The following is a 14416-nucleotide window of genomic DNA, read 5'->3' as shown; positions in this document are numbered from 1 at the left end:
CAATCTCTTAACGTACGCGTTAAGGCCCCTCACGTTCCATGTTGCAATTGTTAGCTCATCCCCTCACTGCATCATTATGTGGCCTTCATCAGGACGGAAGTTGTAGTCGATTGCACGCATGTTTAAAACACCTTTCAATTAGCTGCTGTTTCCAAACACCCAATTTTCCTACAATCAAACACAAAAGCTATGTTTAGCTAAAACTGACATGTATGCACGATATATTCGTGGGAACAGAGATCAACCACCATTCGACTAACCTTAATGGGTGCTAGCAGTGTGTGACGCACCTGGGTATAATGTGTCTACCCCATTATTGCGCATGCTTATACTTCACGGCTCTATAGTCCTTGATGCACAGAATCTGCAAACAATACAAAGACTCACTGTTATATCACAAGCCTATTTTGTTACTAGTGTATATTTAATACATTTAATAACCAGCTAACCTGAGGATATTATTTTTACTTAGATCATATTCTGCAATCCATGATTCTTGTATGGAGGTAATACTTCATAATAGTAACTGATTTGGGACTTGTAAAAAATACAGAGGTCTGGTTGTTAGTATCTCAAATATGCATATTCATACGCTCATTAAGCTCCGTTATGCAATAATGACGAAAATCATGAATTAATCATATTCAACAAGTTTCTCGGAGGTGATGCACGATCAGGTGATGCAAGCAGACAGGAGTAGTAATCGAGTAGGGCGTCCCCCGTACCTGATGGTCAATAGGCGTTTATGCATATCGCAGTGCAGCCCCATCTATGCTGGATGTCGTGGCCACCATCCCTATTAAATGGTTTGCCGTTTCCAGGATTTCTAAAAAAGGAAGTGAAGTGTCAGCGCCTTTCCTGAAAAAAATCAAACGAGTCCCCGAGTGGTATCCGTGGTCTTAGCAGGCGATGTGTGTGCCATCTTAAGTATGGCATGATCCGCTAAATGTATGGATATCACGGATTAGCCTAGTTGAAAAATGCAGGAAGCTCCCCACATGAGTGATAAAAGGAGCCTGCATCAGAAAAGATATCCCTGTCAACAAATAGTTTCTACTGTATGTACTACTATGCCTTACTATTGAAAGCATGTAACTGGAAAATATTAAGCACATAATGATAGTCAGCGTCCATGCTACTAAAGTCATTTTAAAATTCGGTTTCCATATGGACCATTAAACAGTGTCATACAGGAAAGGATAGGCTTTTTTCCACGATTACCTCCTCTTGGGTGTTGGTTGACTACCTGAATCACAAACCAGAGAAACTCTGGGTGAGTATGTTGCATGTTTACAAAATGATCCACAAATGGTTTGTCCTGGACCTTATTTTTAATGCTAGAATGTTACTCGCATATGCATTGCTGTTCCTTGTTGGCAGTTTTTCCAATGTATAGTAGTTTACAGGGACATTGGATTCCATAAACAGCCCACTTGGTCTTATAATTTGTGAAGGCTCGTAGCTCCCAGGTGAGATCATAGAGGTCGATCGATTTCAAATTCTCAGTCAGGTCACATACTGAACAGTTGCCACAGTTATAGTGTCACCTAACTGTGGGTAAACCCGACAGCTAAGGGATAGAGGACTCTTTCAAGTTGACTCCTTCATATGTTGTACCAAATGCTGTCTCACATTTGGGGGTCACTTGAACGCAAACCGGGTTTTTGAAGCGTAAAATCCAGGGTTTGAAAGATGTGCCACTGTTTCAAGATAATTTTTTGTAGATTTTCACTTATTGCACTACACACAAGTGACCTGGTCCTCGAAAATGTATGCCAGATTATCCCCTGGTTTTTGGACATACAGAAGCATGTCATCTGCAAATAAAAAGACGACATGTCTTGATTCATCCACCATCAGCCCTGCCTCTCTGAATGCAGTTCTTAAAAACTCTGCCATAGTCTCCAGTGGCAGCATGAAGAGCATGGGAGACAGTGGGCATTCCTGTTTTGTGCCTTTCTGTATGTACCATTTTCCTAAAATGCATCTCCCAGTTTTTACTTTTGCAGTGGTTGCCCTGAATATCAGTTTTACCCACCGCAGGAACCTTTCACCTACCCCGAAACGTTCATGAGTGACATATAACCATCTCGATCCGACCTAGTCAAACACATTAATAGAGTCTCACGGGACCACTACACAGCAATCATTTTGTGGCCTCGTCCTGTCTATGACTGTATGTAATCTCCTCAGACTGTAGGAAATGTTCCTGCCAGATACATATCCCACCTGGTCTGAGTGTATTAATCCTCCGATTACTCTTTTCAGACACTCCACAAGGAGGGCCATGAGAATCTTGCAGTCTTAATTTACCATGGACAATGGTCTATAAGAGTAGAGTTGCAGCACTGTGGTTGCTTACTCGGCTTAGGTATTGGCATTATTACAGACTCCCTCATGCTTGATGGTAGTTTGCCTAGTTCATGTGCCTAGTCAAAGGTTTCTAGATGGCTGAGGGATATTTCTGTTATATATTGTTTATTGAATTCTGCCAGCAGTAACACTGTCATAAGGTTATGTTGCAATCTAACTCCTAGATGTCTGAGTGCATGCTTTCTAGAGGTAAAGTCTGAAAGTGGAATTTCCCTTGGCAATACTAACAAGGAAGCATGCAATGTGAGGTGTTCTCAAATATCTGTTGGCTCTGCTGACATTTTGTGCTTGACTTTTTATGCTCCATTACGAGGGATGGCCATCTCCCAGAAACCTTATTGCTACTAAATTTAATAGTGTTCGTTTTTATTTTGTCAACTTAATTTTTATTTACAGGTGATAACATATATAAAAAGAAGCTTACAGTAATTATCTCAGAGGGTGGGGCAGTACAGGACAACAATACAAGCTATCAGTTGAAGCAAACATCTCCATACCATGCTAACTCAGCTTAATTGAATCAGACCTTGTAACAAGACACTGCACAGTCACACTTGCATGCTAACTAGGAATAATGTAAACAGGCACTTCAGTACTTAATGTGCATAATAGAGGCAAGCAGTATTGTACATACTGGGCGTAATGGGATTCAGGATTTGCTGTGCTAACTGTGCACTATGGATTAAGTATATCGTGTGCCATTGGGGCCTAGAGGAATGTGATCTTGATGAAAACTGTACTTTCAACGATAATATAGCTTTATAGACCTGCAGCGAGGGCCGTACCGCGTCAGGTTGATCCAGCACGTATTTTTGGTGCAGTGGTTTTTTCCCACACGAAGATGGCAGCCGGGCGGACATGCGACTTGATGCGCATGTGCGGGGTCGCCATGGCAACCCATTTAGGTGTCTGACGACTGGCCGTTCACACTGTGTGTTGGCTGGTCGTTCCACATGCCAATTTCTTCCAGTTGAATTGGGTTAAGCCACAACCTGGGTTTAACTCTTCTATGAGGTTGCAACTTATATGGGTGGGCATGCAGGATATGTGGGACGTCATTTTGGTTCTTGACATTATCCGTACATTGTAGATTGTTTCCACGTAGCTACCTGCTCAGAGTGTAATTGAGATCCTTATGAGACGGTTCGACTGAACTCCAGTTTCCGGTTCTTTCCCCCGCATTCGGTGGGCACTACTCAACCTTTCCTCGCTCCGCGTTATGGTGGAGATTTTGCTCCCCCCCTTTCTCGGGTGAGTATGCTGTTGTTATCTGACACAGTCTAGACCTTGCTTTTTGATGTCATGAGACTTGTTTAGACATATGTGGCCACTCAATGTTGTGCTTTTATTTGGTGCATCGGACTAGTTGTTTACATTTAGGGATGATTATTGAGTATGTTTGGGATTTGAACCATCAGTTGTTGCTGATACACGTTTCGTGCTTTTGAATAGGATTTCTACACACATTTGAGTTTGTGGGTTTGAAAATTGAAGGTTAGTGCAGTTTGATTTTGGGAATTTCGTTACATGTACTTTGGGAATGAGTGATTGGGTTCCCTGACATATGTTTATTTTACACCCTTCTAGGTACACTTATAGGTTGTAAACGCCAATCTGAACAAATTAGGTTTTCCTTGCCCTAAAGATGGATTATGTTTAAATCTGAAACGCGTTGGCTATACATTAGTATCTAAGGAGTTATTTTGGGCATTTATGAAGAGAAGAATTCACTGCTGAGTTTCTCCTTAATGAGGAACATTACAAACCTATTGTGATTTTTGCTTTATTAACACTGTGAACATTGTAAACAGTGATATTGTGTGCCTCTTCTTGACAATTTGATTTTGATTATGAAAACGAATTACTTTTCATGTAGCTGGTGTTGTTATGAATTAGATTGTGTGATTGATTGATATTTTATTTCTATCGCGCTCGTGTGAACAGGTGTTTTATATGTTCACTGCGACCAGAATTTATTGGTCATCATTAAAGAAGTGTTGCTTTATGAAATTTGTTCTCTATTTGAATTGTAATTCCTTGCCGGGAAAACATTTGAATTGTCATGCCTATGTCTATGGTATTGTGCATGTACATGAAATCTGATTTGAATGCTTTTTGAATTCATGCTGTAGTCTGTTTTGGGGATCCGGTAAATTTGTTGCTGCACTCCCACTTACAGACTACCTTACTACATTTGGGTTCGGTCTGAGCCTGTTAGAGTGCATATGAGGGTTACCGTAAGGAAACATATGGTTTTGCTTTTCTTGATGAAAACTGTACCTTCAATGATAATATAGCTTAATAGACCTGCAGCAAGGGCCGTACCAGGCGTTACGGGCCCTGAAGACCAAGTCAATGGCCCGAGCAAAGCGAGGCCCCTTAACGAGGTATGAGGGACCATAACGCCCGGTACGGCCCTCGCTGCAGGTCTATAAAGCTATGAGAACACGCTCAGGGCCTGATTCTAATGCTAAGGAGCAGGATTCACTGTGCCAAATCAAGATGCCCAGGTCCCACCAGCATTCTCAAGTGGGCCTGGGCTCCTTGTAGTGCACAACAGTGCACCTTCAGGATTGTGCCTGTTTTTGTCATAACAGGCGCAATCCTGAAATCTGAGCAGCATTTTTGTAAAATAACCACATATTCGTTATGTTACAAAAAATGCTGCTGAGAACACAGGTGTATATAAACACTTTCATACACACCAAAGTAAGCAGCTTCCACGTTGCACAATACAACGTTGAAGCTGCTTGCTTTGGTGCCGCCAGCACACGTAAGTAATTACAACCCAATTTGCGGGCTGTAATCAAACTGCGGGCTATACCACTTGGTCTAGCCCGCAGATTGACCAATAAAGATTGTGAAACACCTGTTAGGGTGTTGTAATTACCATAATAGAATCAGTCCTTGGGGTGCTTAATGATTTACCCAAATATGTCATTCTCTAAGATTCGCTCTTTAAAAAATGTATCTGCTGCTACATTAGCATTCAGTGAGGACGAAGCCACCCGCATTTTATCACTCATATCTGACATAGACAGAGATACTACCTCATCAGAAAATCCTGATAGACCTATTTTTAAACTTGAGCGATAAATCAGGAGAGAGATTTCCCAAAAACTCCATGCAACAATATTGGCACAATACTTTAACGCACAGAGGATACCAAGGGGTCTTAGGCTTTATCTTGTTAAAATATGGAAACCAATTCTCAATAAATGTTCCCAGGACCTTATCCTCCTTACAATTGATGAATTGTTCAAATCATTGACTACAATACACCAGGAGATAGAAGACATAGAAGAGCAACTACTTACACTCCAATCAGGTGAAGATCTCAATAAAATATTGGAGGATGTTAACCAAAAATTAGACATCTACAAGAAAGACATTGAACAAAGGAAAATCTGCAAGTTCCGTAGGGACACACTTGATTATGCCAGGGACATTGTGTACACCTGGCAAGAGTTTTACAACTCTAATAGACCAACTGCATCAGGACCCCAAAGAACAACCCCAAGCACCAACGCCACCGACAGTAGTGACATGATAAGTGGTGAGGGGGATAATATCCGAACTATTATATTGGCTGTGCCCGTTCTGCATATTGAGACATATTTGCGACAACCTACTACTAGTACTACAAGATCCGCTACAACTCTGGTGCCTTTTTTCAAAAGCAGAAAACAAGAAGAGGGAAAACTAAAGCAAAGGGTCTGAAACAAGTAGCAGAATACATAGTAGTGAATATCTCATCTAAGTCAGTAACTAGCTCACAGATTGACAAACTCAATATAGGGCTCTCCTATATTCCAATTGTAAGCAGTTCCATTTTTAAAGAGGAGAACAATTTATTTAAACTGATCAGGAAAATGGAGTGGAAGGTTTTATTTGACTCACTACCTGATACACAGGAACAATCTATCTCTTTTGACTTTTTAGAAATCAAGTCTAAAAGTACTTTCAATCCAAAAGTTAATAATTCCATCATAGATATGTTTAAACTGAGGACCACCAAGGATCTGAGAAAGATCAAGTATAATCCGTACTCATGCAACAACTTGCGTAAACATCTGACACGGCTACTTAAAGAACTAGCCGAGGTTACCTCCATTATTATGAAACTGGCAGACAAGGGCGGTGCTCTGGTAATAATGGGCTCCACCTTCTACACTCAAAGTTGCCTAGGACTGTTACAGGATAGTAGGACATATTTGGAGTTGGACCATGAGGCAACTAATACCATCATGGCCCTAATAGAGATAACCATTGAGTGGAAGGAGGGGCTATCTTAGCCCCGCCTCCCCTATTCCTGTACTTCGTTGGTAGGCCAAGTAACGGCTGCTCTGGGTTCAGGGCCCTGGCCCCGGAGCACTCGCGTGGGAATGCCTTTGGAACCGTGACCCCCCCTCACGACGTGCCTCCATTTTGTAAAGCCCGAACTCCATTTTGTAATGATAGAACAATCGTGTGATTCCAATGCAAGCCTGCAGCTCTCCAAGCCAGGCTCACACTGTGAGCGAGTGCCCACCCCCCCCCCTGTTCGCCATCCTTGCAATCGTTCAGTTCCCATGAGAAGACTGTCTGCGAGAATGCAACAAAATACACACTGTATCTTCTGCCTTCCGTCTTACTTCACTAACCCAGATACAGCCCTGAGCCGGGACCACGGCAGAAGTGATTCTTCTCCATAAACCCGACTGACACCCCCACAGAACCTGGCCATAAAAACATGATGCCCCTGGATAAAGTCAACAGACAAGAATGACCCCTGAGGCTTTGATCCATTACGATTGTAACTTAGACAGAGCCAGTACACATCCTGCAAACAGAATTATGTACATCTTACGTGGGCCAACGTGAACATGAGTAGCCAATATAATATGTAGGTATAACCAGAAATGTTCATGTTGAACCTTAATGATGAGAGTGTAACATATACCAATACAGGATATAAGAGTGCTCATGGAAACAACGTATGACAATACAATGTGTACCGATATGACCTTATGCACACCAGCATGGAGCTACCTCATGTCCATTAAACTATGAGCTTAAATGTAAATATATACGCATACAGTGCACAAGAGTAATGTAGTAGCAAATCTTTTCCAGTGAGCCATGTTCTTCGTATATTTTCACATATAGACCGCAAGTTATGAATCGCCCTGCTCTATTGTATATGTAAAAAGATAAACATCGAACTAAGTACGTGTTTTGTGAACTTTGATGTTTCTTTATGTGACAGCAAGTACGATGAGTTAAAAGGGTAATACGGTGTGTTTTAACCTAGTATAATTTAAGTGTAATTCAGCAAGTCATGTGCAAAAGCCTGCATGTACAATTGTGTTTTAAATAGCCCTGTCACATAATGCAACAGATAACCAATTTACAAGAAGGCCTTAACTCTCCCATGTCATCAGGGTGCCGAAAGAGGTCAGCAAACAAGTTAATGGTATTTGGACACTTGATCGTTGAACTCACAATGAAAATGTAGATCCATGATGATATGTGACTTTTTGTGACCTAGCCCTTTTCAGTCATATATTCAGAATATTCTTTGTTGTTACCAGATGGACACCCTAAACCCTACTATGACCCTAAGGACTCTACCCTTTAGTCAGTATATCCTGAATTGTCTAAACAAATCCTACACAGTATTTCACAAATAAAGTCGGATCTATGACCAGTAATAAATAATGTAACCTTGAACCATGTTTTGCAAGTATTAAGATACAGGCCTCTGAGGTCACCAGACAAACAAATCATGACAGCGAATGAATGCCAATGTGTGGCCACTAGGGCAAATTTTACAATGCTCCTACGATACAAGGAATTCAATTCTCAACACGGCATGCCAGCCTGATGAGCCCAGCTGACGGATTGACCCGGGACACCACGTCATTTTACCACGTGCCTCTACACCAACCAAGTTCGTCAAACCCTATGGCACCTATAGGTGACCACTCTTAGTGTCCAATCCCGATTGACTCTGTGTCCCTTAGGACTCCCCTCTCCTGGAAGACGAAAAAGCTGTATAAAAATTAGTTGTAACATGTCTTCTGCAGAGCGCTCTCGGCGTGAGCAGAGTAGATTCTGCTTGCCCTATTTTAGATAAAAAACTTTCTTTACCACTAGCACTTGGTCTTGGTCTCATTCTCTCTTTGGGAGGTGTCCTTATTGACTCCATTGGGAGGTTTAATTGTATTTTGGGGGTCTCTCACTTTCATTGGTGACCCCATCGCAATAGCGTTCTTTTCCGTCCTTCTGACACGAGACGTCCCCTTGCTTTGACCCAGAGCGCGCTCCCTCAAGAGCTACCCGTCAACGGCAACCGGTACACCTAGACGTGCACACGAAGTAGGGCAAGCGGGTACGGGATCCCTCTTAACAAAACCCAAACGTACAACTCGCCGGAGCCGGGTGTTGTCTTTGAGCGAGGAGCGGCTCAGTAACCGATCGGGTCCAGAGGGTCTCGGATCAAGACGGACACGTGAGTATTAAGTGCGGGTGGAACTGAAAGGTGGGTGGGAGTCAGATTAGAGGGTATTGGGACAGATTATGTAATTTTGGAGGAAAGGGTGGTGAAACGTAGAGTATAGGAGAGAAGAGTCCAGGGGTCGGAAACTATTCCTTTTTCCCTCTATAGTCCAATCTATTTCTTGTCTATCGCATGTGGCCATTAGGACGGTGATGGAAAATAAGGTGTGAAGAGGTTAAGGGATCCTTTCTCCATTGGGGGTGGAACGCAGCACTGCATAGTGCTATCTCAACTAGTACAGGATATATGAGTATGGGAAATATAAGGTAAAAGTATAACGTAGGGCTCACAAAGGAGGACTCGGAGTAGTCTTAGAAACGCTTCTTTCCAACTGTATCTTATCTATCCCCTTTTCTCTCTCTCTTCCGGGTGGGTGGGAACAAGTAGAGTGGAGGTAGGGAATCAAAAAGGGGGCAGTCAAGTAGGGGCAACAGGGATATTTGGGACGATACAGTGCAGTATGTGTCCTTTTCATTCTTGTTTGTGCAGACTGTAATTTGTTGATTGTTTATGAACATTTGTGTTGTTTATGTGGATAAGTATTAATGAAGATGTTTTGACATTGCATGACGCGCAGTGTATTGACAGAGATGCTGTCTGGAAGTGTCAAGAAGTAAGTGAACTATTTTGATTTGTGAGCAGGATTGCATAAGCATGTTGAACTCATTACACAAAAGGTGTACGAACATTGGCAGCACAAAGTGTAAATTGAAAATCCGGATCCAACAACATGTGCGTGCAATCCTTCACAATTATGCAAATTACCCCATGGCAAAATATTTTTCGGAATGTCATCAAAGCAACACAGAGAAATTGTTAAGACAAAAAGAAACGCAGTGTACCCTGGACTTTGAAAGCAAACAACCCGATGGACATAATATCGATGAAGAGTTGTATACTTTTCTGGGGTGCTAAACTAACTCCCATGCTGCCCAGTCAAGACATATGTATGAATAATGTAGAGGGTAAACAAGCGTATAGATATCAGAGTTCCTTATCTGATCCAAAAAGAGGAATCTCTCCATAGTAGCTTGCTAGTATCCCAGCACCCATGTCTAATGGGTGCGTAAGTAATACGATGTGTTGAAGGTGAATCGCAATAGTACCAACATCAACAATATTTTTACAATTAAGGTTTTAGTAATAAGGTTTTAATGTTTTAAATTTTCTAATATCTTTTAGGTGATTGTTTCTGTTTTAAACTTATGTCTAAGACACATTTTGAATGAATAGAGGAATTGAAGAGGTGAAATAGGTGTTACAAAAAAGCACTGCAAACCCCATGGATAATAATTTGGTGAATATGATGACCCTAACTAGTCTAAAGGCGAGTACAATAATTGAATCATTAGGGCATTCAAAGAAAGGTGAGGCATAATAAGTAATTAGGATTTGCATTACTGCACTTCATTTCATAATGATGAATTGGTACAAAGTTGGGACTGTGTAATAATAGCAATATGCAGGTAGAACACAATGCACTTTACAGATGAAATAGCTGAAATTATTGACGATGTGTTCATCTATGCTGTTCATCTATGCTGTTTTGCACTATGCACTCTATGCTATACAGGGGTTGCCAAGTATGCACAAGGCAACCTTGATACACTCAGGAATGGGAGTGAATCAAAGCGTTAAAGAGAAGTTAGATGGACTGTATGGTGAAATCTTTGTGGCACTTTGCACTTTATCGCTCTAAGAGTATGTTGCTAATGCACTAAGCACTTTATCTTGAGAAGAACATTCTGTTATTGCACGTAGCACTTTATTTTGTTATAAACAGATCCCCCATATGCACGAGGCAACCTTGATATACTCAGGAATGCGAGTGAATCAAAGCGTTAAAGAGAAGCTAGATGGACTGTATGGTCAAATCTTCGTGGCACTTTGCACTTTATCGCTTTAAGAGTTTGTTGCTAATGCACTAAGCACTTTATCTTGAGAAGAACATGCTTCTATTGCACATAGCACTTTATTTTGTTATAAACAGATCTCCCATAGATAGGGTGGTATGTTTTGTATAACATGAAATACATAAAATGTTTTAAGGGCACTTGCTCTGAAATCATTCCCCAAACACACACATGTAATATGCCATACTATCTATGAACGGAAATAGAAAAATAATGTCTATATTATTTATGGACTGAAATGTGGCACGTTATGTGGAACTATACTATAATTGAAAACTTATTGCTGTGCACACATCAGAACGAAACTCGCAGTCAGTTAAATGTTGTTGGTCATTTAAACAAAATACTAGTCCAATATGGCCGACATGTAACTCGGGGGCAGTTGTACCTTAGGAAAACTAGTCCTTTTATTGTGTTTGCACCTAATCCTCTTGGGCTGCCTCGTTTTCATGTCTTTTAAAATGTTGTTTGACAATGAGGCAAATCGTTGTGAACAAGCGGCGAGTTGGCCGCGGAACACGTGAACGTCTCAGCAAACTGATTGTTGCACTTGGGAGGACCTGTGTATTTTGGTCATTTTTTGATTTTAAAAGGATTTCCATGTTTGTACTACACGATTTTCCCTGTAAGAAATATAAAGGAAGGTTATTTTGGCTAACAAGGTGTGGATCCTGCAGTTTATATTTTTTCCAATTGGGATTGACTGGCCTGAAAACTACAATGGAGAGTGCAGCTTGAATCTTCTGCATGAGAATGGCAGTATTTTCAACATATATATATATGAAAGATGAAAGCAAACACAGACCGTGGGGTCTGGTTTCTTTGAAAGCTGCACTCCCATCAATTAACGGAATCCACAAATATACAGCAGCAGTTGCTCGCCGAGAAAGTCAGTAATTGGAAAACAACAGCAACCAACTGCACGGCGAAAATTTGCTTTAAAATGTTTCAAGTTTAATTTAAAAAAGTAGTAGCAGTAAAAAACGACTTCCCAGCAGCAGAGAGAGGCTACCTGACACGTTTCGCCACACACCTGTGGCTTGTGCACAGTAGCTCCACCTGTTGTGGGAGCTATTTAACACATGGCACATATATATATATATATATATATATATATATATATAGGAATTGGGAATTGACTTACATTGAGACTACCAAACAGTGGGTGCAGAAACGCCCCTCGCTCATATTTGTAAGACCCTACCGGGGTATGCTGATAAAATAAATAAGTACCACGACCAGTGGATCGTGGAGCTGAAGGGAGAAGTACTGCCCCAGGTATGGCCACAAGGAGGGTCCTTTGATAGAACGGTACTAGACATGGTCTCCACTTGCTTCTTCATTAAATATAAGCGAAAGCAGCTACAGAATAGAAGAGAAATATTGGATTTCTGGCACCTGTTCGAGGAAGTGCCTCCAGAAAAATGTAATGAGAATAACACATCTCCCCTGACAACAGCTGGCAGTGAAGGGCCGACCATGCAGAGTGAGGGAATGGTAGAGGTAACACACGTTTATCCTTTATTTTCAAAACCAGTGCCTGCAGAAGGATATAGTGATCCCGAATATGTAGCACAGCCCACAGCGCCCCCCACAATTAAAACATCCAACACAAGCACCACCCCCTTATGAGAGTCAGGGGACAATCAGACAGGTTAGTACCCCTACAATCGATATAGACAAACTCACGCAGGATTTAAATTCACGATTAACAATGGCTTGAGCTGAATTATCCCGTCTGAGGGCTATGGATGAGCAAGGGGGGTCACTTATCCCCTGAGCGGAACGCAAAGAGACGCCCTAGCCAAGTGTAGGGGCATGGGAAGATGGATGGAAGAAAAGTGAGATACTACTTCGGATAAATGACACCCCCACACGAATCATAGAAATAAATGCAGCTGATAGTGAGCGTGAATAGAAGAGGGAGGGGTGGCTTCAGATCGGGAAGAGAAGTATTGGAGTGACTTAGAAGAACCAGCGGAAGAAGGAAGAAGGCTGGGAATCGCCACCTGTGGAACTGGGTCGGGAGAGGGATTGCCTGCAATAGAAGAATGGAGGGGAAGGCTAAGAAACAGAACCAGGCGCATGGCTGTGATCGGGAAGAAGGGGGGAAGGTGAGTACTGCGAAGAGAGGAAAAGGGTTACAGCTGCCACTGATACATAGGGGGGGAGGAAGGCCAAATTACATACCATGGGTTCAAATGGACAAGGCCAATTTACTCAAGCAGTTACCCCCGCTGTCAGGAGGTGCCAGCAAGTAGATATATGCATTTGAGAAACACACAGCAGGAGTGCCCTTGGCGGTGGGGGATTTTAAAAGCATGCTGGTATCTGCAGTGGGTGACCAAGTTAACAGGGTCTGGGCAAAGGAGGGGTTTCCCGGAATACCGTTAGATTGTGACCGCCACGATGGGGCCTCGTTCAACACCGTACAAGCACGTGTGTGGGATGCATTGAGAGAAACATTCCCAGACACTCCAGATTTACAGTCAGTGATGCAATGTACAATGAATGATGAGGAAGATGTGATGTCATTCATTCTCCGGGTGCAGGATATGTGGAGGGCGGAAACAGGTATGGCCTGGGATCAATCAACATCCCTGTTTTACTTCATTATAAAAAGGGGGCTCCCGAAGGAGGTGCAGAGGGCCCTTGATGAAATAGCCAGGATTGAAGCCAAGGGGTGGCCTGAAAATCAAAACATTATAGTCCACCACTGTAAGAGGATCAAAGAAAAGGAAAAGGAGATAGCCCAGCGGCGGTTGGCAGGTGAAGCTAAGTTAGTGCAAAGCAAACTGTTGAAGGTCAGTGAAGTAGCAGTAACCAGCACAGCAGGGAGGGAGCGAGAGGAGGAAGACGTCCAGACAGGAATGCCAATGCAAATGGTGGCGAATTTGACAGGTACCGGCCAAGAACAATGGTTTGGGGACAATCAATATGAGGGACCACAATGGCCATCGAGAGGGAAGGGCAACAGAGGCGGATTCAGGGGGTCGAGAGGAGGAGGTACAGGGTATGGGGGGCCTATGGGGGAGGGCAAGGACAGTGTTGGAATTGCGGGAGATGGGGACATTTTATGAGAGAATGTCGAAACAGGCCAAGTAACCCCTGTAACACCGATCGGACACCCCCACCCAGGAAGCCTCTATGGGCTACCAATGGGTGGGAACAGGAGAGACAGCCAGCCTGATCCAAGAAATATGAGTGAGCGCTCAATACACGCACAGAACACATCGCCACACTCCCAGTGCCACGGCAATATCACCCCTGTGCCCAATAACGCTTATGCTACAACAGCGAATGGTGCGTCGACCGCACCGTGTAGAGGGACAGGATGGTAACAGGAAATGTTTTTGATGCAGACACAGTCCCGTGGCATTCAGCATAGGACAGCCCACAGAGAGCACTTGCGTGTCCAGTCCTGTCGACGACCCGTAATGCAGCAGGGGAACCACTGGTGGGGGCGGAGATAGGAAACAAGCAATTCATATTCATGGTGGATTCGGAAGCGGAAAAATCATGCCTCAAGAAATGTAGGTTCCCACTCTCTAATCGGACCTTGGAAACACAGAGGTTCTCTGGGGCGGTG

Source organism: Ambystoma mexicanum, chromosome 7q, assembly GCF_040938575.1.
Source record: "Ambystoma mexicanum isolate Mex_15411 chromosome 7q, UKY_AmexF1_1, whole genome shotgun sequence".
NCBI classification, from domain to species: domain Eukaryota; kingdom Metazoa; phylum Chordata; class Amphibia; order Caudata; family Ambystomatidae; genus Ambystoma; species Ambystoma mexicanum.
Note: the sequence above shows the minus strand (reverse complement) of the source record.